The sequence below is a fragment of the Pleurodeles waltl genome, chromosome 1_2 (assembly GCF_031143425.1).
Source record: "Pleurodeles waltl isolate 20211129_DDA chromosome 1_2, aPleWal1.hap1.20221129, whole genome shotgun sequence".
Taxonomy (NCBI): Eukaryota; Metazoa; Chordata; class Amphibia; order Caudata; family Salamandridae; genus Pleurodeles; species Pleurodeles waltl.
In genome coordinates this window covers 668,809,776-668,836,944 of record NC_090437.1, presented here as the reverse complement: position 1 = coordinate 668,836,944, position 27,169 = coordinate 668,809,776, and positions in this window count along the sequence as shown.

Below are 27,169 nucleotides of genomic sequence, written 5' to 3'. Positions count from 1 at the left end.
TCACCCATCACCATTTTGCCACCCCCTCCAATAATTAGCACTTCAATAAACACCCTTGAACCACAAAACAATCTGGAGTCAGTCTGTGATTTTGAAAATGTGTATTAGCAATGACAGTGACAAAATGCGTTTTCAAATGTAATGCCAACATACCTATGTCACACATCACAAGTCCATGAAGGATGCAAGCAGATGACACACGTTGGTAACCACACCTGTGAAACCGTAATGGACATGTACAACTCAGTTACCAAATACTGCTTCTAATTGACAGACAGGATAGAGGTAGAAGTGTGAAAGTGAATGTAATGGTAAAAAAATTGTTCTCACCTGTGTGTCACTGGAAATATTGCTGTATGACTGACTCCCTGCTGTCTATGTCTTCTTCCTCAGCTTCCTCCTCATCACTGTCCACAGGCTCCACAGCTGCCACAACACCGTCATCTGGACCATCCTCCTGCAGAAAAGGCACCTGGCGTTGCAAAGCAAGATTGTGAAGCATCGAGCAGGTGATGATGATCTGGCACATCTTCTTTGGTGAGTAGAATAGGGAACCACCTGTCATATGGAGGCACCTGAACCTGGCCTTCAGGAGGCCGAAGGTGCGTTTGATCACCCTCCTAGTCCGCCCATGGGCCTCATTGTAGCGTTCCTCTGCCCTGGTCCTGGGATTCCTCACTGGGGTCAATAGCCATGACAGGTTGGGGTAACCAGAGTCCCCTAATAGCCACACACGGTGCCTCTGGAGTTGACCCTTCACATACGGGATGCTGCTATTCTGCAGGATGTAGGCGTCATGCACAGAGCCAGGGAACATAGCATTTACCTGCGAGATGTACCGGTCTGCCAAACATACCATCTGTACATTCATGGAATGATAACTCTTCCGGTTCCTGTACACCTGTTCACTCCTGCGGGGGGGGGTACCAGAGCTACATAGGTGCCATCAATAGCACCAATGATGTTGGGGATATGTCCCAGGGCATAGAAGTCATCTTTAACTTTAGCCAAATCCTCCACCTGAGGGAAAACTATGTAGCTCCTCACGTGTTTCAGCAGGGCAGACAACACTCTGGACAACACGTTGGAAAACATAGGCTGGGACATCCCTGATGCCATGGCCACTGTTGTTTGAAAGGAACCACTTGCAAGGAAATGGAGCACTGATAGCACCTGTACCTCAGGGGGTATTCCTGTGGGATGGCGGATTGGTGAGATCAGGCCTGGCTCCAACTGGGTACACAGTTCCTGGATTGTGGCACAGTCAAACCTGTAGGTGATGATCAAATGTCACTCCTCCGTTGTCAACAGGTCTACCAGCGGTCGGTACACCGGAGGATTCCGCCATCTCCTCAAATGTCCCAGCTGACGGTGCCTAAGAAGGACAACAGCGACCACAGAGTCAACAAATTCTCAGGTATGTACCCACAGCTACACAGAACACGACACCAAATACAAAACTCTTCCTGTATGTGTGTTGAGTGTAGGCCTAGGTATGTGTGACACAGTAGTAAATGAAGCCATGTGGGCCCCTGAAATGGCGGCTGCCTGACCTCTAAACTGGGACAATGGGATGTGAGGTAACTGCACTGGCGTTGTACACCGTTGCGGTAGGCGGTCAAAGACCGCGGCGCAATGCTGCATTGGTTAACATTGAACCCTATGGGTCCCAGGAGCCAATGATGAAGTGTGCCGGCGGTGATGATACGCACCGCCGCGGACGTGACCGACATTTTTTATCTGTTCAATCACTTGATACCTGATCTTCGACAGGAGAGGACCTACACTGGAAGTGCTGCTGTGCCCTCGGTCTGGAAGAGACAATGGCTGCTGTGTCTGGGGAAAGGGCCCCTGCCTTCACTGCTCAGGAGTAGGAGAAGCTCGTGGACGGGGTCCTCCCCCAGCCCAGTACACGCTACTCTACGGTCCTCCAGACCAACAGGTAAGTACACAGGGAGCACGTTGTATGGGCTATGCTGGGTGGAGAGGGATTGGATGTCAGTGGGAAGGGGGCAGAGTTCTGCGACCATGAAGGAGTGTGAATTCATGTTCCACATGGCAAGGGTAGGGATGGGGGCCACTCACTTCGACGGTGCAGTTGGTAATTACTTCTCTTCTTCCCCTGTACATGTCATGTAGGTCAGCGCCCACCAGAAGAAGGACATTTGGCGTGCCATCGCCAAGGACGTCCGGACCCTGGGGGTCCACCAGAGATGGGGCACCCACTGCCGTAAAAGATGGGAGGACATTCGCCGCTGGAGCAAGAAGACGGCGAAGGGCTCAGCTGGGGATGGCCTCCCAACGTGGGAGGGGTGCCCGTCGCACCATGACCCCTCTGATGTTACGGATCCTGGCGGTGGCCTACCCTGAGTTGGATGGGCGCTTGAGGGCATCACAGCAGACACAAGGGGGTGAGTACACTCTCATTCTGCGGACTTTGCGCGCAGTGGAGGGGTCTGGGTGGGGGAGGAGGGCTGTGGGTTTCCCTAGGCCAGGGCGAGTAACGTAGGCTACGCCCCTTCGTAAGGCATGGCCCTGTGGCCCCCCAGCCCACCTCTGTAGAGTGCCAAGTACAGCTATTCATGCCCCTGTGTCATCTATGTGGACAGATGACACTCATAGCCATGTAGGCCATATCCCAGGAATTGCATCTGTAGAGGCCAAGAGCACGGTATAGTGCAGGGGGCTGCTGTGTCTGTATTGTCCGCCAACGGTAGCGGTAAGCCATGCACTTAACCTGTCTCTCTTCTGTTTCCCCACCCCTTTTTGTGCTCTCCCTGTACTTTTGTGCATCAGCATCATCAGGCGGAGGTACAGTGGCACCGGAGCACGAGGGAGCTGCATCCCACATGGCCATGAAGGGCCACACCACAGACTCTGAATACACCAGTGGGACGGAGGGCGAGGGGAGCTTCACGTCGGTCACCGGATCACCAAACAGCGACACGGACTCGTCCGCCGATGGGAGCTCCCTTGTGGTGGCTGCACCATCTGTGCCCCCCACTTCTACAGGTACAGCCGCCACCCCCACTACCAGCACCACCCTCTCAGCAGCCCCTCAGCCTTCGCTCCGTGCCCGCTCACCCAGGAGGGTGGGCATCACCTTTGCCCCAGGCACCTCAGCCCCTGCCCCTGTCACCCCTGCTGCCCTCAGCGAGGAGGCCATTGACCTCCTCAGGTCACTCACTGTTGGGCAGTCTACTATTGTGAATGCCATCCAGGATGTAGAAAGGGAGTTGCAACACACTAATTCATTCCTGGAGGGCATTCATTCTGGTCAGGCTGCCCATCATCGAACCCTGAAATCTCTGGCCTCAGCACTGATGGCAGCCATTGTCCCTGTGTCTAGCCTCCCCCCTCCAACTTCCTCCACCCAGACCCAATCCCCTGTACCCCAGCCTATCCCAACCACACCATCAGACAAGCATGCACACACCTCAACACACAAAAGTAGCTCAAGCAAACATAGGCACCACACATCCCACAGGCACTCACACAAGCATCACCCACATACAGACACACCAACATCCACTGCCTCCACTGTGTCCCCCTCCTCCTCGTCTCCCTCCTCCCTCACAGTCTCGTCTACACTCACACCTCCATGCACTACATCTACAGGCACTAGGACTCGCACCAGAACACCCAGCACCACACCCCGCTCACCTGCACTCACCACCCCCACTACCATTTACACGTCCCCTGTGTCCGCTCCCTGTGTGTCTGTGACACCCCGTCCCAAAGTACACAAACGCAGGCACCCACACACCCAACATCCATCCACCTCACAACAGCCTCCAGTACCTGCACCTGCACCCAAATCACCTAAAGTTACACCTCCTACAAACACCTCCTCTTCCTCCACTCCCAGACCCCCTCCAGCTACCCATTCCAGTGTTCGTCAGAAACTCTTCCTCAGCAACGTTGACCTCCTTCCCACCACCCTCACCCCTCCAATTCTTAGGTCCCGTAGTAGCACCTCAGTCAAAAAAAGTCCGGTACCAGTGGTGCATGTTAAAGGTCTGTGGAGTGCACCGGCCACCAGGGCAGCCAGTGTGACACGGAGCCAAAGCACTGCCAGTCCACCCCCTGTAAAGCACCTTAAGTTGGAAAGTGCCCGACGGGAGAGGGTGAAGACTCCTGCCGGCAAAACAGCTCACAAGGGCCCCGGGGGGAGTGCCGAGTCAGCTGTGACTCCTCCCAAGGTGGTGAAGGGGCAGAGGAAGTCTCCAAAGTCTGGTAAGAGCAGCACGGCGGAGAAGGCCGCCTTCCTCCCCGCCGGCCGGGACGCCACCGCCAGCACTATCGTCACAGGTCCGGAGACCACCACCAGAGTCAGTGCCCTGGAGGGCAGCAGTATCGTCACTGGTCCGGAGACCACCGCCAGAGTCAGTGCCCTGGAGGGCAGCAGTATCGTCACTGGTCCGGAGACCACCGCCAGAGTCAGTGCCCTGGAGGGCAGCAGTATCGTCACTGGTCCGGAGACAACTGACTCCCCGCTGGGCACTGAGGGACCGTCATGCCACACACTGGTGCACAGGTCAGAGACAGCAAAGGCAAGCACCGCTGAATAGGGCAAAGACCACCATGGTGAAGACCGCTTAACAGGGCAAAGCACAGCTGAACAGGGCAAAGACCGCCATGGCAAAGCACCGCTGAACAGGTCAGAGACAGCAAAGGCAAGCACCGCTGAACAGGGCAAAGACCGCCATGGCAAAGCACCGCTGAACAGGGCAAAGACCGCCATGGCAAAGCACTGCTGAACAGGTCAGAGACAGCAAAGGCAAGCACCGCTGAACAGGGCAAAGACCGCCAAATTAAGCATTGTTAGCCCATGTGCAGCTGGGACAGTGATGGAACTGGGACCGTCACGGGGAGCGTGATGCACTCTGGGCACCAGTCCCCCTCCAGAACCAGTGGAGACTGTTATCCACTTGAGAGACTGTGGCTTTGACTCCCCAGGATGGTACAGTGGGCAACCCACCCACTGTAGAGACTTGAGAGACTGTGGCTTTGCACTCCCCAGGATAAAGCAGTGGGCAAACCACCCACTGGAGTGACTTGAGAGACTGTGGCTTTGCACTCCCCAGGATAAAGCAGTGGGCAAACCACTCACTGGAGTGACTTGAGAGACTGTGGCTTTGCACTCCCCAGGATTGATCAGTGGGCAAACCACCCACTGGAGAGACTGTGGCTTGGCACTCCCCAGGATTGATCAGTGGGCAAACCACCCACTGGAGAGACTTGAGAGACTGTGGCTTTGCACTCCCCAGGATAAAGCAGTGGGCAACCCACCCACTGGGGTGACTTGAGAGACTGTGGTTTTGCACTCCCCAGGATTGATCAGTGGGCAAACCACCCACTGGAGAGACTTGAGAGACTGTGGCTTTGCAATCCCCAGGATACATCAATGGGCATGGAGCCCCGTTGTGGATCTGTCGTGGTGCTGTAATCCGGCTGAGGTGCCCCCCCTTCCCTTCCCCCTGAGGTGCCTGTTGTATTTCTATCTGATGCCCCTGCAGTGTTCTCTCCGTTTGTGGACAGGTATCTAGTGTGGGCCTCGCCATGCATTGTGGGCTCAGTGGTCCACGGACATTGATATGTGCATACATCCAGTACTAATCGTGATGTATGAATTTTAGAATTTTTATAAATATCTGTATATATTTGGTTACTGTATTTTGATACATTACAATGTTTGAACTGATTCCCTTTTGTCTTTGCATTCTTCCGGGGGGGTTGTGGGTTGTTACTATGCTGGTTGGAAATGCATTGGTGTGTGTGTTGTAGTGGGTGAGGGTCGGGTTGGGGGTGGGGGTGTTGCATGTGTGTGTCCCTGACTTTTGCCTCCCCCTCCCCTATGTCGTAGGTGCAGTACTCACCGTTGTCTTCGGCGCCTACGTTGCTGGTGTTTGTAGAGGAGCAGGAAAATAAGCGCAGGGAGTATTTGTAGTTCCGGGTCCATGGTGGCCTCCTTCCTCGTGGAGTGTGTTGAGGTGAGCGTTTTCCCATTGTAAGAGCTGTTTCCACCGTGTTTTTATCCACGGTGAATCCGCCCCGGAAAAGGTGGCGGATTGGCGGGTTTTGATACTGTGGGCGGTACATTGTCTTCCGCTTGTCTGTTGGCGGTGACCACCGAGCTGCTTGTCTGTACCGCCGTGGCGGTCAGAGTGTTAAAGTGGCTGTCTATGTTGGCGGTTTCCGCCACGGTCATAATTCCCTTTTTTTGTCCGCCGTGCTGTTTGCGGTATTACCGCAGCTTTAACACCGTCCGCCAGGGTTGTAATGACCCCCAAAGTGTCCTTATTAACTGCTTCTTAGTATGAAATGTTGTGATCATGTTTAGATTAATGTAGTAGTATGTTATATTAGTGATCATGTATTTTGTACTTGCTTTATTAATCGTAGGCCTTAAGGTCTTGGGCCTAGCTAAATAGCCTCATCTTAAGTTGCACTGTTTAAATGATTAACACAAAATGGCTGCATAGAAAAATTAGTATTTGTATTATTCCACTACGTTGACCGAACACTAGAAAATGTTTTCTTTCCCATGAGAACCGCTTGCTAGAATACGCTGTATTAGCTAGAGATACAATGTAGAGTTTAGTGTGTGTGAAAGCTATGTTCCCAGGAGTTAACATTGGAAGCACTGACGGGAGGACAGAGAGATACAAAATTATTACCTGACAAGTCCGACGATGGGAACAGGAGAAGAGGAGCCGACATGTGAAAGGCAATTTAGTTATATCTTAGATTTGAAGTTCTACTTTCATTGGACTAAATGTAAACATACGATTCTTTGACCAATGGCAACATGGAAAGTGTTCTGGATGATTTTAACTTAGCCCGACTGCAGAGAGGAGAGAGGGCTTTTTTCCACTTCGACATCCTCCTGAGAGGAGCGTGTTTATTCTGTCTCAGGAGCTGAACAGTTCCTGGGAACTTTAAGTTCTATCTTTTACTTTATTGCTTAAAGGTTTGATGCTGAATGCTTATCCTTAGACTATGCTTACAAATAGTTCAGATAGCTTAGAGTCCTCCATTCTCTACCATTCCTTTTCATGGTCCAATGCTGATGCTGACCAAACAGATGTCCAATTGACGAAGACAGTCGCAGCTTGATGATCGAGGTATATCGAGATGTTATTGATGATGAAATTTGTCCTTTATTTTTGGGTGCCAACCGCTAATTTTAATAGAGCCAGAGCTAGATGTTTTTCCAAATTTGTACTGACTAAATTGTGTTGCATAAGCCCAAACATGGTATTCTAATTAGAAAGTTAGTTAGGAAGCTCACTGAGGATGTTTGCTAATTACTAACAACAGTTGATGTCAGTTCTTTGATGAATCTAATGTATGCTATTTCTCTTGCACAGTTATTCTTGCGATTGAGTTGTACTGTAATTCTAGAATGCATCACCATACATGCTTTAGTTAAATTGAGATTCTTTAGAAGGTTTTGTCAACCAGTGTTGTTTCTGTATGTATATCATCTGATTTTGAGATTAAGTTATGTGATAGTAGCATTGTTAATATAGGGAAATAAACATTCTAAATTTTACATAAAGGTGTGGTTATTCATGGCCGAAGGGGTCATGGTGCATGGAAATTACTGACAACCAGATTATTGATTTTATTGATTGATATTGTTATTGATTGGTATTGAAATTGAGCCCTATTGTAGGATTTCCTCTAAGCGCAGTCAAGAGGTCCATCAAACCTCTAACGCGTCCCCTTATAAATTAAAGATAAGAAACCAAATCAGGTCAGATGCGCTTACAGAGATGGTAGCAGAGTATGATGGTTTGTCTCCTTAAGAGCCCATCATAAGTTCCTGGTACATGGTTTTTCTCCTTAAAAGCCCACCATAAAGGCCAGGTATATGGTTTGTCTCCTTAAGAGCCCATCATAAAGTTTAGAGATAGGTAGAATGTTACATGGTTACGTCTCTTTAAAAGGCCACCACGAAAGTTCCCCCCTGAGAAATAGCTGCTACCCAGAGACTGTAGTAGGGAAATGGTTTAGTCCCCTAGAAAGAAGATTGGGTAAGAGAAATTTGTGAAAGTTTGGATTTTCGGATTCAATGATACAATGTTGAAAGAAAATGTGTCCCTCAGAACTTAGGATGACTTTCCCAGAACCTTGGAGCTTGCCAATGATTGTTTGAAGATGTTTTCAGTGTTCTAGTAAAAGTGTGAATGGAATAGGTTTTGCGCTTACACAGCTTTTGCAAATCACAGGTGAATTTTGATGTTTGTGAGGGTTTAGGGAGTCTGTGTATCCAAATGAAGTTGTTGAATGAGTGTGCGTACTCTGAACGAAGTAGTTAAAAGAGTTTGTGTACTCTAAAGTGTGAGAGTAGGGAAGTCGTTGAACTTCACATGTGTGTGGTGCTTTGTGCTTGAAAATTGTCCATGTGGTTGTTGGTATATGGGCCCTGCATGGTCTAAGACTCCGGAGTATATTGAAAAGTGTATGAGACACCTTGTTTTTGTTGTAATTTGTCTGGTTTAATAGGTCAATCGGGCGTGGTTGAAAAAAACAAAAGGGTGCATGTTAAAGTGAGTGAAAAGTTTTTTCGACTGAGATCTGGCGAGTTCTATGTGCCCCAGGGGAGACCCACTGATCAGTTGAGAGTAAAATTTGCAGGTTGAACTTTGCTTGTGAGTCAGGGAAACTGAGAAAGAAAGAGTAGCTGTTAAAGCAACAAGGCCGTCAGTGAAAAATCCGTAAGGTTTCTGAAGTGATTGTGTTACCCTACCTATAGTAAACAGACAAATTGGGTTTTGATTTTGCTTAGTGCTCGCAATAATTTTGCATTAGTTTTGCGTGAGTTTGAGTATAGGAGGACAAGCCAAAAGACTTTGTCAGCCGCTGTATGTGTGAGTGTGACATCATTAGAGCCGTGCTGGGATAGGTCGGTTAGTGAGAAGGGTCGCGCACAGACAACCGTGAGGCACAATTGGTTGAGAAGGTCGGCTAAAAGGATTTTGGGACTGAAAGTCATTTTCTGATTTGATTGAAAGTAGCATAAAAATCGGAGAGATTACATTTTTCAAAGCTTTAAAAAGTGCCCTAAGGGGAGATATGTATATTTCAACGAGTATAGGAGAAATTACACAGCCAGGAGGTACACCCACTTAAATTGTATTCGAAGGGAAGTGTGCTGCGCCATGTCTTTGGCTGAAACAATGGTGCAAAGTGACAGAGAAAGATGGGAGTTTCGCGTTTTCTGCCTATGGAGCATTTAATTTGAGGAGCTTAAAGAATTTGAGAAGGGTACTGTATGATTTGAAACTTCCTCCGAGAACAGCACAGTTCAAGGCATTAGCAAGTTTGGAATTAGTAGCCAAACAGCAACAAAAATGTGAGAGGAGAATGAGAAAAGCTGAGAAAACACTAGCAGAGGCCAGATGGGACAGTGATCAGAAATTTTGGAGAACCAAGACTTTACAGGGAATGAAGTTGTTTCCTGCAATTACACAAGAGAATGAAAATTAAGCTAGAAAGAGGGATTTGTATCCTTTTGATGACAAAGAACAGAAATCCATATGATCTAGGAAGTCTTTGACATACGATGAAGAGTCAGATGATGATGAATTCATCTTACAGTTATTTAGAAATCGTCCCCCGCCATATGCAGCGCATGAGAGAAGTTCAAGCACCAGTGTAGATCCTACAGCCCCAATATCAGTTGAACCAACCCAGAGCTAGACACAGGTTAGCCATAATTCTCCAGTTACTTTGGGAGTTAAGAGGCCTATGCCACAAATGGATATGCCAAGAATTTACCCTGATGTACCTATTGTAGATACTGCAACAAACTTGATAGTGTTGACAGGACAAGTTTACCAGAAGCCAACATTGGTCAAGGTAGAGTCCCCCCCAAATCTGATGTCCCCGATACAGTCACAGACAATTCCGATATACACCCCCATAGCAGGATCACAGACAGAAATGTTCACCTTGACAAATCAGAATACAGGAATAGTGCACACACGAGAGCCGAATGTTAGACCAAGTTCAGATGCAGTGTCAGTACCAGTTCCCATAGGTCCGGTCATACCGTTGTTTTCCCAGGGAAATAATGAGAACAGTGAGAAGAAAGCCCTCATTCCGAGTGTAGAAAGGGAGAGATACAACATGAATGCAAGGATGACAACCCCCATGAGACCAACGTCTGATGGAACAGGGTCATTAATTGACTTAAGCCCCTTCAGGACTCCTCCAAATAATGAGGTGAGGTCATACATAGGTTCAAATCCATGTGTGGTGACACCAGAAACCCCGAATCTGACAGTACAGCGAATGCCAGATGTGAGTCGCAACAATGTTACTTTACAGGGTTTGACAGCTCAGCAGTTAACTGAATGGTTAGAGAGACTGAGTACTTCTCAAGGAGATTCTAGAGGTAGAAGTGCCCTGGATTTGACCAGAGCATTCAAACATGGGGAGCATTAGACAAATGGGAAGGCAGACAGGTGAAGAAAAGAGACAAGAAGAAAAGGGATTCTGCTAATATTACTGCAAATGTGCAGCAGGTTGAGGACCCAGTGAACATTCTGCCATTGAGAGAGATTCCAGGAGGGAATTTTGTTCATGTCCCTTGGAGCAGAAGTGATATTCTGTCCTTTACAAATGATTATCCAAGGTTGAAAGAGAAGCCGCTAGAATTGTACCAGCAGACAGACACGTATGTGAAACTCACAAAATGCCTGTGGGAGCATTTGAACACCCTTTTAGAGATAGTAGTTCCAGCAGACTTATGGGTTGAATGCAAAAGGAGCATAGATTGGCCGACAAGACAACCTCAGAGAGATCCAGGTGCACAATCTCCTGACGTAATGAAATATTACTATAAGGTGATTGGTTTTATGAAAACAAGGATTTCGCCCAAGAATATTGACTGGGAGAGAATAGATAGGATAGCACAGGAAGCGAAAGAGTCAATACATGCCTATTACAAGAGACTGTTGCAGGCGTTTAAACATTACAGTGGTACAGAAACAATTGAGCCAAAAGGCATGATTCGTTTTGTGTTCAGATTTGTTGAAGGATTGAGACCTGAAATTAGCCAGATGATTAAGAGTCATTTGATTTGCTGGCAGGCTAAACCGATTGATGAGGTATTGCAGTATGCTAAGCACTGTAGTAATGAGACTAGGTTGAAGCAGAGGAAGTTGAAAGGAAAGGCAATAGTGATGCAGATTAAAGTGGCACAAACAGGAATGCAGGGAGATTTTCCCCAGCAACAGCAGCAGGGAAATGTGGTGTTTCAGAATCAAGCAAGAGGTAGAGGTTGTGGAGGAACTCGAAAAGGAAATTGTATTCCTGATTTGAATACTGTAGTGGTTCAGAATGATGTGCAGTGAATGAAGAGATTGTTGTCATGCCACGCTTGTGGGGGGTTCGTACATCGGAAGTGGGAGTGTCCAATGTTAGTACGGGAAGTTGTTGTTCAGCAAACAAGTGACATCAATTCTTTTCAAAACATGAGAGGACTGAGAATGAAAGGAAATAAACCAAATTTTGAAAAAAATTTGAATACGATGCAAGGTTTTCAGCCCATGCAACATGTGCAAATGCCACGTTTGCAGATGCCCCAGTCACAGCCAATGAAATCGCAAGTTCAAATGGTACCTAGACAGCAAATTCAAATACCTCAAGCCCGAATGGAGCAGCAGCATGTGATGCTTCCTCAGCAGATCACAGGTCAAAGGTTTAATCAGAGTAATAAAACAGTGCACCATTGCCGTTACACAGTGAGAATGGAATAAACGATAATTGGGTGAGTGAAAGTTTGGATGAAGAAGAAAGTGTGCTTGCAGCTTCCCTAGACGTACATCAGAAAGGTCAATATGTAAGGGGAAAAGTAATGGGTCATAAAGTTTCATTTTTGGTTAACACAGTGAGAACTGCAGAAGTTCCAAATTTGCCCCTTTCAGGGAAAACAGTCCAGATTGTAGGAGTAGCGAATCAGTATATGACCAAACACAATTACAGAACCAGTTCAAGTTAAAATTGGCAACTTTAAAGGATGACACAAATTCGTAGTTTGTGACGACAGGCCAGTTTCCTTACTGGGAAGGGACTTGTTGTGTAAAACAAGATGCTCGATTACTTGCTCAAATGATGGAATTGAAATTTAGACAAACACTGATGATGAGGATGACCCAGCTCCAAAGACAGGTAAATGAGGAGCACCCTCTGATTGCCTTCTTTCGAGTTTTCACAGTGAGAGATCTTCCTTATGACTTACAGAGAACAGTTGAAATTAAAGTGTGAGATTTGACAGGGAAAGACATTGGTCTAATAAAAAGAGTTGAGCCAGGTAAGGTCCCAGTCAAGCCAAATGCGATGTTCCCCCGGATTCCTCAATACCATATGACATAGGATACAATTGAAGGGATTGCACCCATAATTGCAGAATTTGTCAACCTAGGTGCTTTGAAAGAAGTGTTGAGCAGTCCATGTAAATCACCAATAATGGAATTGCGAAAGCCCTGTGGGAAATTTCAACTTGTTCAGGATTTTAGAAAAGGGAACAACATTGTGATTAAATGTTGGCCAATAGTGCCAAACCCAGCAGTGATTTTGTTTCAGATGCCATGTGATACTGAATGGTTTACCGTAATAGACCTGTCACAAGCATTCTTTTCTGTAACTCGTCACGAGGATAGTCAATTTCTCTTCTGTTTCAAATTGTTGGATCTAGTCTACTGTTGGTGTAGAATTCTTCAAGGGTTTTCAGAGTCACCTTCCATTGTCAACCAGATCTTGAAAAAGAACTTGGAGTCATAGGAAATGCCTTTCCACCCGACAATGGTATAATACATTGATGATTTGTTGATGCATCCAAAACAAAAAAGAAGAATGCAAGTATAATACAATTGCTTTACTGAATCATTTAGGGAAGAATGGTCATAAAGTGTCCCCAGCAGAATTACAGTGCTGCCAGAAAGAAGTGAAATATTTGGGTCACCTGATTGAGAAAGGAATCAGGAAAATATCCAGAGAAAGGGTTACAGCCATACTGAATCTCCCAGCAACACAGAGAGATGTCAGGATGTTTTTGGGAACAGTAAGCTATTGTCGCCAGTGGATTCCCAACTTTTCAGTTATTTCAAAGCCATTGCAGAAGCTGACTCACAAAGAGGTTACTGATCCTTTAGTGTTAGATCAAGTCTATATGAAAGCATTTTCTGAGTTAATAGAAAGTCTGCGCAAAGCCCTGGCTTTGGGAATGCCTGATTACACAAAATCATGTTGTTTTGTCATTAGCGTGTTCTTTGTCTGTCTTGACTCAAGTCCATGGTGGTGTAAACCACCCAGTAGCATATTTTTCAGCTTCTTTGGACCTAGTTGCAGCAGCTTTACCAGGCTGAGTTCAGTCGCAGCGGTTGGAATGAGCCTCACGCAGAGTGAGAGTATTGTGAGGTACAGTAATGACAGTAATGGTCCCTCATTCCATTGAAGGTTTGCTTACACAAACCAAAACGCAATAACTTACAGGTGCCAGGCTGACTCATTGCGAAACAAACATCCTGGGGTCTCCAAATGTGTCATTGAAAAGATGTACAGTGCTTAACCCAGCAACCTTACTCCCAAAAGAGAATTTTGAAATTGGCAAATTAGAAGATGTTGAGCATGATTGTCTCGAAGTAACTGATCTGTGCACAAAACTGAAACCTGATATTGGAGATACCCGATTAGAGGGAAATGACCAAATTATTTTTGTCAATGGTTCCTTTTAAGAGACAGCACGGGAACACTGAGAGCAGGATATGCCGTATGCACAATTTCTGGAATACTTGAAGCGTCCTGGCTTCGAGGAGTATATTCTGCGCAAGTTGCGGAACTAGTGGCCCTTACTAGAGCATGCCATGTTTATGCACAGTTTAAAGTTACTATCTATAGGGACAGCCAGTATGGATTTAGGACTGTGCATGAATTTGGCCAGTTGTGGTCACAGAGAGGTTTCCTGACCTTTTCTGGTTCACCAGTCAGAAATGGTGAAATAATTCATGAATTGTTGCAATCTATTCAAATGCCTGAGAAGATTGCCATGGTGAAATGCAGTGCACACCTGAAATCACAAGATTTTGTGTCAATGGGATATGGGTATGCAGATCAAGTCGCAAGAGTTTGCGCATTGAACTGTATATCATTCCAAGACAAATGGGAATTGCTATCTGATGACGATCAGATGCGCCCAAGTTATGTGTTACATGTTATAGATACCTTAGAAGAATTGAAAACATTGCAGGATTATATTGAAAGGGAGGAGAAAAGGTCATGGGCCAAACTGAAATGTGTCCAACGTGAAGACAGACTGTGGGTTTCAGAGAACGGTCAGCTGTGTTGCCGAATAGTTTGTTGACCCAAATGACTAGATATTATTATGGTCAAGCACATGCTGTGATGGGGGTTGCTATGATCCGAGTGTTTAAACAAAATTGGTTAATTCCAAAGTTTAACATTACAAAAGAGGCCCAGCTAAAGTTTAGACAGGTTGCCGAAGCAGCTTGCCATCATTGTGTCATTTGTCAACAAATGAACGTGGGCAAAGGGACAGTGGTCAATTTGAGCCACATTGGAAGAGCAGGAGGTCCATTCAGCAGAACACAGATGGATTTCATTGAGATGCCTGTGTGTGGAGGACTGAGATATGTGTTGGTGATTGTCTGCATCTTTAGCCATTGGATTGAAGCTTACCTTACATGAAGAAATGACAGCCTCACAGTAGCGAAATTACTACTTAGGAAACTGATACCACGGTTCAGGTTCCAATCTCTGTAGAATCAGATAGATTTAGGGGGTTATTACAACTTTGGAGGAGGTGTTAATCGGTCCCAAAAGTGACGGTAAAGTGACGGATATACCACCAGCCGTATTATGAGTTCCATAGGATATAATGGACTCGTAATACGGCTGGTGGTATATCCGTCACTTTACAGTCACTTTTGGGACGGATTAACACCTCCTCCAAAGTTGTAATAACCCCCTAAGTCACTTCAACAACAAAGTAATTAAATTACTATGTTCAGCTTTAAACATTGAGCAGAAGTTGCATTGAATGGCGAAAATGTGAGCGTCCACTAATCTGAAATGGCCCGACGCACTATTGTTAGTTCTGATGACAATGAGAAACACACCTGACAGGAAGACAGGACTGCCACCGCATAAGATCCTTATTGGTAGCGCAATGATATTGTCAGCGGTTCCTGCAAATGCTCTTGTGAACATAACAGATGATATGGACTACTGCAAAGGTCTGGCTGATGTGGTTCACTCTTTCTCTCATCAGGTGGAAGCTACCACACTGCAACTGTCTCAAGATCAAGGACATAATCTGAGAGCAGGTGACTGGCTTGTGATCAGGAAGCACGTGCGGAAGACGTGTTTGGAGCCTCAGTGGAAAGGCCATTACCAGGCAGTGCTGATCACTACTACAGCTGTGAAATGCGCTGGAGTTCCAAACTGGATCCACACAAGCCATATGAGGAAAGTGGCATGTCTGTTGTACAATGAAGAGGAGTTGCTCAGAGTACCAACAATGCCCAGACCAATTCCAGAGCTGGACAGGGGAGAAGGAGAAACTGCAAGTGGTTCAGTCACTCATGTGAGATGTGAAGGAGAAGACCCACAGGAGAGTGAAAGCACACCAAGCTTAACTCATGTTGCAGGAGAGTCTAGTCAGAAGAGGGCTCTCCCAGAAGCAGAAGGTATTGAGAGACAAACAGAGCAAACAACAGACCCCGAGGGGGGAAGGAGTGGAGGCGGATCAAAGCAAATATGATCTGACTCCTCCTGAACCAGTTGCAGGTCCGTCAAGAGAAAATCCTGCAGAGCAAGGAGGAATTACAACTCCGACACTGAAAAGAGCATTAACGAAAGGTTCACTGAAAGAAGAGAAGTGGCCAAAGTCACAAACAAAGAGAAAAGAAGCAATTACTGTGAAAACAATTGATGAAGAAGTAGACATGACAAAAATAGAAACTTTTAGTGATGGAGAGTTAAATGGAGATCTCAAGTTGAAAAGAAAAAGGATTGCAAATCGAAGGTATGTTGGTCCTGAATGGGCGTATGCAACAACAAGTGATTGGCAGAGTGAATTTTTGTCTTTTTGTTTTCATCGAGACATTCTAGGTCAATATTTTGGCACTTGAAGGAAAGAAACAAACTGAACTGTTGAGAACTGTTAACTGAGAGAGTGCAAGAAGAGACTACTAAAATCAGCAAGAAAAGACTTTTGATAACCTGGTTTTGACAAGCTGCTAAACCTGATTTTGACAAATTACCGATTTTTTACAAGGGATCCTGGAAGAAAGACTGAAAGCTGTAAATAACTGCTAAAGAAAGATTGGCGACTTTTGTTTTTGATTTTGCTGCATAGTTATAATTTTTCTCTTCTTTCTGATTCTTTACAGATCATGAGTAACCTTAGCCATCAGGGTATGAAGAATAGGTGCTGTAAAACTATAGGCATTGGTTTGGCGATTGTATGCATGATATTGTGCCTGGTACTGATTGTGGGTATGACTCTTCTTGATAAGAGTGTGGCCAACCATACCTTAGCTTTAGAGACAACTACTGCACTCACAGAAGTAGAGAAGTTAAGGTTAGATGAGAAATATCTGCATGTAGATAGTGCCAAGGAGAACTTTTGTCTAACGTTTTCTATCGCTTATTGAGTGAGTATGTTGAGACGATGGATGTGAAAGATTGGTATGTTTGCACGCAGACTCCTTCATCAATCAAGGAAGGAGTTACTTATCACAGTTTGCCCCTCACTTATGGGATAAGTTGTAGTCTGTTACTAATGAGATTCTATAACCAGGAGTATATTCAGTATTTCTATTCCAATTATGATGTTGTGTTTTCGTTTGTCCCTATAATTAAACACCTGAGTAGAGTAGATAAGGAGAATACCATAGAATTAGTGAGAGGAATGTTTGGGCCTACGTTGACATTTGGTACAGCTTATGCACATAGAAACAACCTGACATGCTTGCTTACGTCCATAGAAAAGAGCTTCTTAGATTAGACAGATGACAGGCGGTAAGCATTAAAGGAGAAATTAGAAAAGGGCTAGAGAAAAGGACATTTAGAAATGATTATGCATTTAGTGAAATCAAGGCACAAGGAAGGTTAGCTTTAGATGCGCAACACGTAGGAAACTATGTGTGTATATAGGCTTAAATCTAGAATTGATACATTGTTTGTGGGAATGAGTAAATGTAGACGTGTTTTTGTTTCAGAGTAAATGGACATTCATGTTGAATGGACAGGATCCCGCAATTCCTGAAGTTTATTACATCTGTGGACCAAATGCATATTACCGTCTTCCAAGAGGATGGTGTGGCACGTTACTTGAAGATAGTTTTCCCAAAGATATTTCAACTTGAGGACTTGAAAGGGTTACCGAAAATGACTGAATTACATCACGTTAGACAAAAGAGAGAGTCTCCTTGTAGTATAGTTAGAGATATATTTGGAGCAATAATTCCTACAGTAGGAGTTATCTTAAATTCTATAAAAATTCGAAAGTTGTCTACTATTCTGGATAACACGCTGACAAATTTTTAAGGAGCCATGATCCTAATGGATACAGAAATGGCTGAGGCAAGATCTATGACTCTTCAGAACCGCCTTGCGTTAGATTTTCTTTTACAAAGGATGGCGGAGTTTGTAAAATGCTGAACTCAAAGCATTGTTGCTCATATATCCTTGATAATAGCAGAGAAATTAGAAGCTTGATTAGTAAACTGAACAATGACAGTGCTGATTTGAAAGAGCTGAAAGAACAAGGAGTTTGGGAAAAAGTTGGTAAGGGATCAGCAGGAAATTGGCATGGCAACATAGGGAAAGGAATAATATTGAAAATTACAGGGGATTTTGATCATTGTGATTTGCATAATTGGAGCATGGGGAATATGTAAATTGTATCGTGATTAAATTGAAGAAAACGAGAAATGATCGGAGGAGGTAATAAATTAAAATGGAAAACTTGTTCATGCAAAAATCGAAAAGAAAATAGAAAGAAATAGAAGGGACAGGGAGGACAAACTTTAGCGGAGCAAAAATTTGTGTGGGAAGATGTAAGTGTGATGACATATTTAGTCATCAGAGGAGGGATAGTTAGCGCAGAATTTTTACTAATAGATATTCATGTATTCCGAATTATGAATCTGTTTAGAAAATGAATTTATAAAGAAAAATAATGCCCTACTTGAAAATGTGCCTACTTGAGTGGCCGTCAGTAATCACGAAGTGTCCTTATTAATTACTTACTAATATGAAATGTCGTGCTCATGTTTAGATTAATGTGGTAGTATGTTATATTAGTGATCATGTATTATGTATTTGCTTTATTAATCGTAGGCCTTAAGTTAGCGAGGTCTTTGGCCTAGTTGCATAGCCTCATGTTAAGTTGCACTGTTTAAATGATTCACACAAAATGGCTGTGTTGGAAAATTAGTATTTGTATTATTTCACTGTGTTGACCAAACACTAGTAAATGCTTTCTTTCCCATGAGAACTGCTTGCTAGAATACACTGTATTAGCTATAGATACAAAGTAGAGTTTAGTGTGTGTGAAAGCTATGTTCCCAGGAGCCAACAATGGATGCACTGACTGGAGGACACAGAGATACAAAATTGTTACCTGATGAGTCCGATGATGGGAACAGGAGAATAGGAGCTAATCATCGACAAGTGAAAGATTAGATTTATTAGATTTGAAGTTCTACTTTCATTGGACTAAATGTAAACGTACGATTCTTTGACCAATGGCAACATGGAAAGTGTTCTGGGTGATTTTAACTCAGCCCAGCTGCACTGACAGGAGAGAGGGCTTTTTTCCATTTTGACATCCTTCTGAGAGGAGTGTGTTTATTTTGTCTGAGGAGCTGAACAATTCCTGAGAACTTTAAATTCTATCTTTAACTTTATTGCTCAAACTTTTGATGCTGAATGCTGATCCTTAGGCTATGCTTACAAATGGTTTGGATAGCTTAGAGCCCCCGTTCTGAACCATTCCCTTTCATGGTCCGATGCTGATGCTGACCAAACAGATGTCCAATTGATGAAGACAGTCGCAGCTTGCTGAGCCATACCAAGGAGAGGTATATTGAAATATTATTGATGATTAAATTTGTCCTATATTTCTAGGTACCAACCGCTAATTTTGATAGAGCCAGAGCTAGATGTTTTTCCAAATTTGTGTTGACTAAATTTTTTTGCATGAAGCCCAAACATGCTATTATAATCAGAAAGTTAGTTAGGAGTCTCATAGAAGATGTTTGCTAATTATTAACAACAGTTGATGTCAGTTCTTTGCTGAATCTAAATGTATGCTATTTCTATTGTGCAGTTATTCTTGTTATTGAGTTGTACTGTAATCCTAGATAGAATGCATTACCATACATGCTTCAATTAAATTGAGATTCTTTAGAATATTTGGTCAACCAGTGTTGTTTCTGTATGTATATAATCTGCTTTTGAGATTAAGTTACATGGTATTAGCATTGTTAATACAGGGAAATAAACATTCTAAATTTTACATAAATGTGTGGTTATTCATGGCCAAAGGGGTCATGGTGTGTGGAAATTACTGACTCCCAGATTATTTATTCTATTGATAGATATTGTTATTGATTGGTATTGAAATTCAGTCCTATGGTGGGATTTCCTCCAAACGAAGTCAAAAGGTCCATCGAACCTCTAACGCTAACACATCCCCTTTTAAATTAAAGACAAGAAACCAAATAAGGTCAGACATGCTAAAACTCTGAAAGGGAGTGCTGTGCACTCCCCCTCACTGCTCGTCACCCCTGTGGCCCACCCCTTTACAAGATAACAATAATAAACACAGTTTATTATCGTTTTCAAGGGGGGAGGCAATGCTCTTCCTCCCTGAGTAATAGGTAATAGTTTTTTAATAACCTTCCCACATTCCATTATTCATTTCCTTCCAAAATCACAGTATTACCATAAACTTTTTCTACTTTCTTTGCTTTGGAAAATTTAGGTTCACCTTTTTTACAGCAGTTCCTAACTTTGCCAGTACAAATTCTCCTTCTTTGAAACCATATGGACGTTTAATCAATCTGCTATCATGCCTCATGCAATACCTATTTTGTTTTCCCTTAATTCTTTTAATCACTTTATCACTGATCGCGATCTACTACACTTTTAGAATCATTCTATTTGTTTCTCATCCACCCAGGCTGGTTTTTGTCCCCTCAACAACATAAAAGGAGATTCTCCTGTTACTGAATGTGGTGTACACCTGTAGTTCCATAACATATCTCTCAATTCCTCTTTCCAATTCAAAGTCTTTCTTGCTGTCAATTGTACAACCTTCTAGCACTCTTCCACAAGGCTGTTTTCTCTGACACTCTGTGATGCTGTATGTTTGAGGATCTAAAAAATGTGTTCATTACTTCTGAATTAGGGACCACTGTCAGTGATGATTTCCCGAGGGAATGACCTCCCTTGCGAATACTTCCCTGCAAAATGCTGTCACCACCTCTGATTTTACCTCATCCACTGTGCATACTTCTGGCCACTTGGAGTAGTAGTCCACAATTACTGTAGCATACTTGCCCTTCAAACCACGTTGATTAAAGGGACCACAAATATCCATGCCTAGTTTCTGCCAAGCACCTTCAGGGCATCTAATGGACACTATGGGTATCTCCCATATGGTCCATAATTTATCACTATTCAAACAGCTTACACAATTCCACGCAAATCTCTCTATATCTCTATCCATTGCTGGCCACCAGAAATCTACTTCCGCTTTGTGTTTCATTGCAGATATCCCACCATGACTGTCATCTAATAGTGAAATAACCCTTTCACGAAGTGAAACAAGAACCTGCAATCGTTCACCTCTATACACAATGTCATTAATTAAAGACAGTTTGTTCAATATTAAAATGTATTTTCTTAATAACATGTCAACAGTCTCTTCCTTTTTCCATTCATGAATCACATTATTTTTTAACTTCTGGCAATTCTTCACCTGACATTAATGCATTCAACCATTTATCCTTTGAGATGGCTCCATCTGATAACATGTCTACTGTGGCTAGCACCCAGGTATCATCCCCTTTTCTCTAATTTGTTGTAGTGTCTGAAGATTCTATAGGTAAACATAAAAGACAACATGCTTCAATGTTTCTTGTACCTTGAACATATCTGATAGTGAATTCGAATTCTTGCAGTCTAAACTACCATTTGGCTAAGCAAAGTGTAGCTTGGGCATCTCCCTTGGTAGAAAAGACATCCACTAAGGGCTTATGATCTGATCTCAGTTCAAATTTAATTCCCCACAAATACGTTCTGAAATGTTGAACTCCCCACCAGCAGGCGAGAGCCTCCTTCTCAATGACTGAATAGTTCTGTTTAGTATCCTTTAATGTTCTTGAAGCATAAGCCACAATTATTTCCTTGCCTTGATGGAGTTGCAACAAACCAGCTCATAAATTGTACACACCGGCATCAGTACACAAGATGGTTCCATACCCTGGATTAAATGGTTTCAAAATCAAAGCTGTGGTTATACTTTCTTTGATTATTTTAAATGCTTTTTCACATTCAGTGGACCAAACATACTTTACACCCTTTTTAGCAATAACTTCAAGGGTTGAACTAGATCAGCAAAATGGTTCACAAATTTTGCACATATTCCGCTAGCCTCCAAAACGCCTTAAGTTGTTCCTTGTTTACAGGAATCAAAGCACGTTCAATAGCTTCTAATAGTTTTAGCTGGATTTAAGGCAATCAGAGCCAATAACATGACCTAGGTATTCAACTTCTGGTACAACAAATTTACATTTTTCTATACCATTTGTAAGTCCTGCCTCTTGTAATTTTTTCAATACCTTTGAGAAGATACAATCACGTTCCTGTTTGTCTCATCCATACACCAGAAGGTCGTCCTGGAAAACAGTGACCCAAACTATACCCTCCAATATGTGCATTACACGTTGAAGCACCGCAGAAGCAGATTCCAAACCAAATGGCATTCTTAGGCATATGAATGCTCCCTGCGGAGTTACAAATGATGTTAGGTGCCTGCAGTATGAATGCAGAACAATTTGGTGATATGCTTTTGACAGGTCTAAAGTGGTAAAATATTTACCATCATCCAAGATGCTCAACAAAAGATTTATATTTGGAAATGGGTGATGATCCACCTAGATACAGTTATTTAAATCATGTAAACCCACATACATGCAGACTTTTCTATTTGATTTCTGTGCTTATACAATAGGACTGAGCCACTCTGATACCTCTATGGGTTCACTGACTCCTTCTGCACCAAGGTTGTGCAATTCTATAGTTAATGCTTGCTTCATTGCTAATGGAACTCTGCTTACCTTCTGAACCTTGGGAATGGATCCTCCTTTCAGGATAATACAGTTAAAAAAATCTTTCAACATGCCCAGTTTTTCCTGAAATACCCACAAGAAATGGCTGCTTCCATTTCTCTATGTTTGAATTGCTAATTGCCATTACTTGTTCTATTCTATTGGGAACTAGTGTTATTCCTAATCTTCTTTGCTCCTTCTATCCTAAAAGTAGCCTACCTTTCTCTACCACATAAATCCAACTCAATGGCCCTCATTACAACCGTGGCAGTAAATGCCGCCTACGGCCATGCTGATGGCCACCAACATACCGTGCCCGCGGCGGTATTCCGCTACGGGTATTATGACCCACACAGAGAATTCCACCACTATACAGACATCCACACAAGTCCGCCAGCCCAAAGGTCACTGATAAACTGGCGATGGCAAACCCCACACGTTACGCCAAAAGGAATACGCCCACAGTATCACGATCCACGAATCACCGCAGCGGTCTTTCAAATGCGGTAAACCATTGGAGGTACATACCGCCGCGCTCAAAATACACACACATTTACAAAACACCACCACATTGGACAATTCAAACTACACACACCTGACACATATACACACACCACACCCACACACTCACACCACTATAATACACACACCCACATTACCCACAACCCTTTCAACAAAAAACAAGATTGCTAACACAGAGAGACACAAGCCAGGAGCACCCACTCAATCTGAGCCACAGAACACCATCACCCATACACCATCCACGCACATCACAGCATACACACCAACACATCACCCCAACACATCACCCCACACATCCATCCTCATACATATCACTCACACCACATCCATGGCACCCCAAAGACACCCCAGGTTTTCAGAGGAGGAGCTAAGGGTCATGGTGGAGGAAATCATCCGGGTAGAGCCACAGCTATTCGGATCACAGGTGCAACAGATGTCTATTGCTAGGAAGATGGAGCTATGGCAGAGAATCATGGACAGGGTCAACGCCGTGGGACAGCACCCCAGAACAAGGGATGACATCAGGAAGAGGTGGAATGACCTACGGGGGAAGGTGCGTTCCGTGGTTGCAAGACACCAGGTAGAAGTACAGAGGACTGGCAGTGGACCCACACCTCCTCCCCCACAACTAACAACATGGGAGGAGCAAGTCTTGGCAATAATGCATCCTGAGGGCCTCGCAGGAGTAGCAGGAGGACTGGACTCTGGTAAGTCATATTTTTACTACTTTATCCCCCCACCCTACCTGCATGCCATCACAGACTCCTGCTCCTACCCTCACCCCCATCATTCAACCACCTCACACATACCCCATCATCACAACCCACCCATCCCAATACCACGCCCTGCATGCCATAACAATCCATGGACCCCCAGCACACACACTCATGGACACCCATCACCACAGCATGCCCAGTAGAGAGACTCACCCAGCCCACAAAATCACCACTCACACAAGGCCAAGCTAACAGGGAAATCACAATCATACAGGGAAACACACCCATGCACAAGACAGCACACGCAGATACAATAACACTGCATTTGCATTCCCACAGGACCCATAAACAACGTCACCGGAGAGGAGGTGCCAGTTACATCCAGTCCCCCCCGAAGAGGCCCACAGTGACGACAGGAGCTCTGCACGCCTGGATCAGGATGACCAACCTGGCCCATCCGGGACCTCTGGACAGTCAGTTCCCGTGCCACAGTCCCAACCCACAACAGAGCCTCCCCCCTCAGGAAACACCACCACAGCACCCACTCAGCGGGCCCATGCCACAATCCCCAGGACACGTCAATCAGCAGCGTGTCCACCACTACAGGGACCCCAGGCAACCCCACAAACCCAGGACAATGAGGGACCTGGGATCAGTGGCAATGGGCACACGGGTCAGGGGACAGAGGCACAGGACAACAGGGAAGCTGGGAGGACTGCTGTGCAACAGGGGGAGGACAGGCCCAGGGAACCCACTCTACACGAGGCACTCTCCAACATCCTGGGAGCATACCACCATTCCCAGGAGATGATAGGCCAGATACTGGCCAAGTTGCAGGAGACCCAGCGGCTGCAGGAGGGACAGTACCTGGGGATCAGGGATGACCTAAAAAACATCTACACCATCCTGGTCACCATTGCAAGGGTGCTGGCTGACATGGGCAAGACTATGAGGGAGGCAGTGGCACAACAACGGGCGCCTGACACTAGCCAAACCGAGGAACAGCCTTCCACCTCTGCCGGCGCTAGTGGACAGGAGTACCCGCCACTGGAACAACAGGCAACCAGTACCCCATCCCCTGTAGAAGGAGAACCACCACGCAAACGGTCCCTGCGATCCAGGCAGAAGCCAGAGAACATTGCCAAGGCCCCCGCCAGGAAATAGGACTCTCCTGATTGTCACCCTTGTGTCCCACTCTGTTACCCTGTCCACCTTGAACTACCATTGCTCCCCTTCCTATGCCCCTTGGACAATGCACCTGTGATACCAAGAGACTGGACTCTACTCTGGACTCTCCTCCACCATCACCCCAGCCCCTTGCACATACCCCTATACTTATGAGCACCTAAATAAACACCCTTGGTACAAATACCAATCTGGAGTCAGTCTAATGATTCACAAATGTATTAGTACAACATTATCAAAGCATTGCAATGTAAATGTACAGTGAAATATACTTTAGGATGACCTTTGGTGGGCAGCAGTACACATAGCAGGAGCCAGATTGGGGCACAGAGATCTGAAAATAGAGATTCCAAAGGCAACAGTCAGTGGCCATAGACATAGGGAAAGAGGCTGTCTTGTACAATGTCCAACAGATAACTGAAATGTAAAGTGGAGTTACAGTGTCTTACCTGTGTGTCACTGGAAGTACTGCTGTCTTATATTTGTTCTGCTGTCCACATCTTCTTCCTCTGCCTCCTCTTCCTCACTGTCCACAGGCTCCACCGCTGCCACAAGACCATCTCCAGGCACATCCTGCAGAAAAGGCACCTGGCGTCTCAAGTCCAGGTTGTGCAACATGCAACATGCAACGATGATCTGGCACACCTTCTTGGGTGAGTAGTACAGGGATCCCCCTGTCAGATGAAGGCACTGGAACCTGGCCTTCAGGAGGCCGAAGGTCCGTTCAATGATCCTCCTTGTACGCCCATGTGCCTCATTGTAATGTTCCTCTGCCCTTGTCCTGGCATTCCCACTGGGGTCAGTAGCATTGAGAGGTTGGGGTAACCAGAGTCACCTGCAAATATCGAGGGACAACTGTTAGACACACACTAACCCTTAGCGACGACCCCATACCCAGACACCAACAAATATTGGGTGGGGACCTTTGGCTCACCTATTAGCCACACCCAGTGCCTCTGGAGTTGCCCCATCACATATGGGATGCTGCTATTCCTCAAGATAAAGGTGTCATGCACAGAGCCAGGATATTTGGCATTCACGTGGGAGATGTACTGGTCGGCCAAACACACCATCTGCACATTCATCGAGTGATAGCTTTTTCTATTCCTGTAAACTTTTCATTTCTCCGGGGGGGCAAATGCCACATGTGTACCATCAATGTTACTAATGATGTTGGGGATATGTCCCAGGGCATAAAAGTCAGCCTTCACTGTGGTCAGATCCTCCACCTGGGGAAACACGATGTAGCTGCGCATGTGTTTTAGCAGGGCAGACAACACACTGGTCAACACGCTAGAGATCATTGGCTGAGACATCCCTGATTCCATGGCCACTGTTGTTTGGAAGGAACCACTTGCCAGGAAATGGAGCACTGACAGGACCTGCACTAGAGAGGGGATTCCTGTGGGCTGATGAATAGCTGACATCAGGGCTGGCTCCAATTGGGCACACAGTTCTTGGATTGTAGCAACGATCAAGTCTGTAGGTAATGATAATGTGTCTGTCCTCCATAGTCGCAAGGTCCACCAGGGGTCTGCACACCGGAGGATGCCGCCATCTCATATTCTGCCTCAGCGGTTGAGGCCTATGGGAGAGAACGGTGAGCAGAGGGTCATATTCCCACATCTATTGCACTAATGTTGATTTATGTACTTTACAGAAACAGTATGTGAACTTGAGAGTCAGTTGATGTGCCAATTTCTGCTGTGACACAGTTAGGTGCCATTCCCTGTGCCCCCCTGAAATAGCGGCTTCCTGACCTGTGAGGAGGGACAAGTGGAAATGAGGTAATTGCGCTGGCGTTGTGCCAACTTCGCATTGGTTATCATTGGGCCCTGTGGGTTCCAGGAGCCAATGGCGATGTACGCCGGCGGTGACGATATGCACCGCCACGGACGTGACCGCCATTTTCTATCTGTTCACTCACTTGCTACCTGACCTTCAAAAGGAGAGGACCTACACTGCAAGTGCTGCTGTGACCTGTGTCTGGAAGCGACAATGGCTCATGTGTCTGGGGAAAGGGCTCCTGCCTTCACTGCGGAGGGGTTGGAGAAACTGGTGGATGGGGTCCTACCCCAGTACACATTACTCTGCGGTCCTCCAGACAAACAGGTGAGTACACTGTGAGCATGATGCGTGGGGCATGAATGTATGGAGTGCTGTGAATGTAAGCCACATGTTGGGGGGTGCTGAGGCATCCTGGCCAGAGTGCAGCATGTATGGTGGTCACTGTATGTGCATCAGGGGATGGGTGGGAACTGGTGGGCAATGAGTCTGACGATCCAGACAGGTGAATGATTCCCTTGTCTGCTGTCTTTTCCCTCCAGGTCAGTGCCCACCAGAAAAAGGGTATTTGGTGTGCCATCG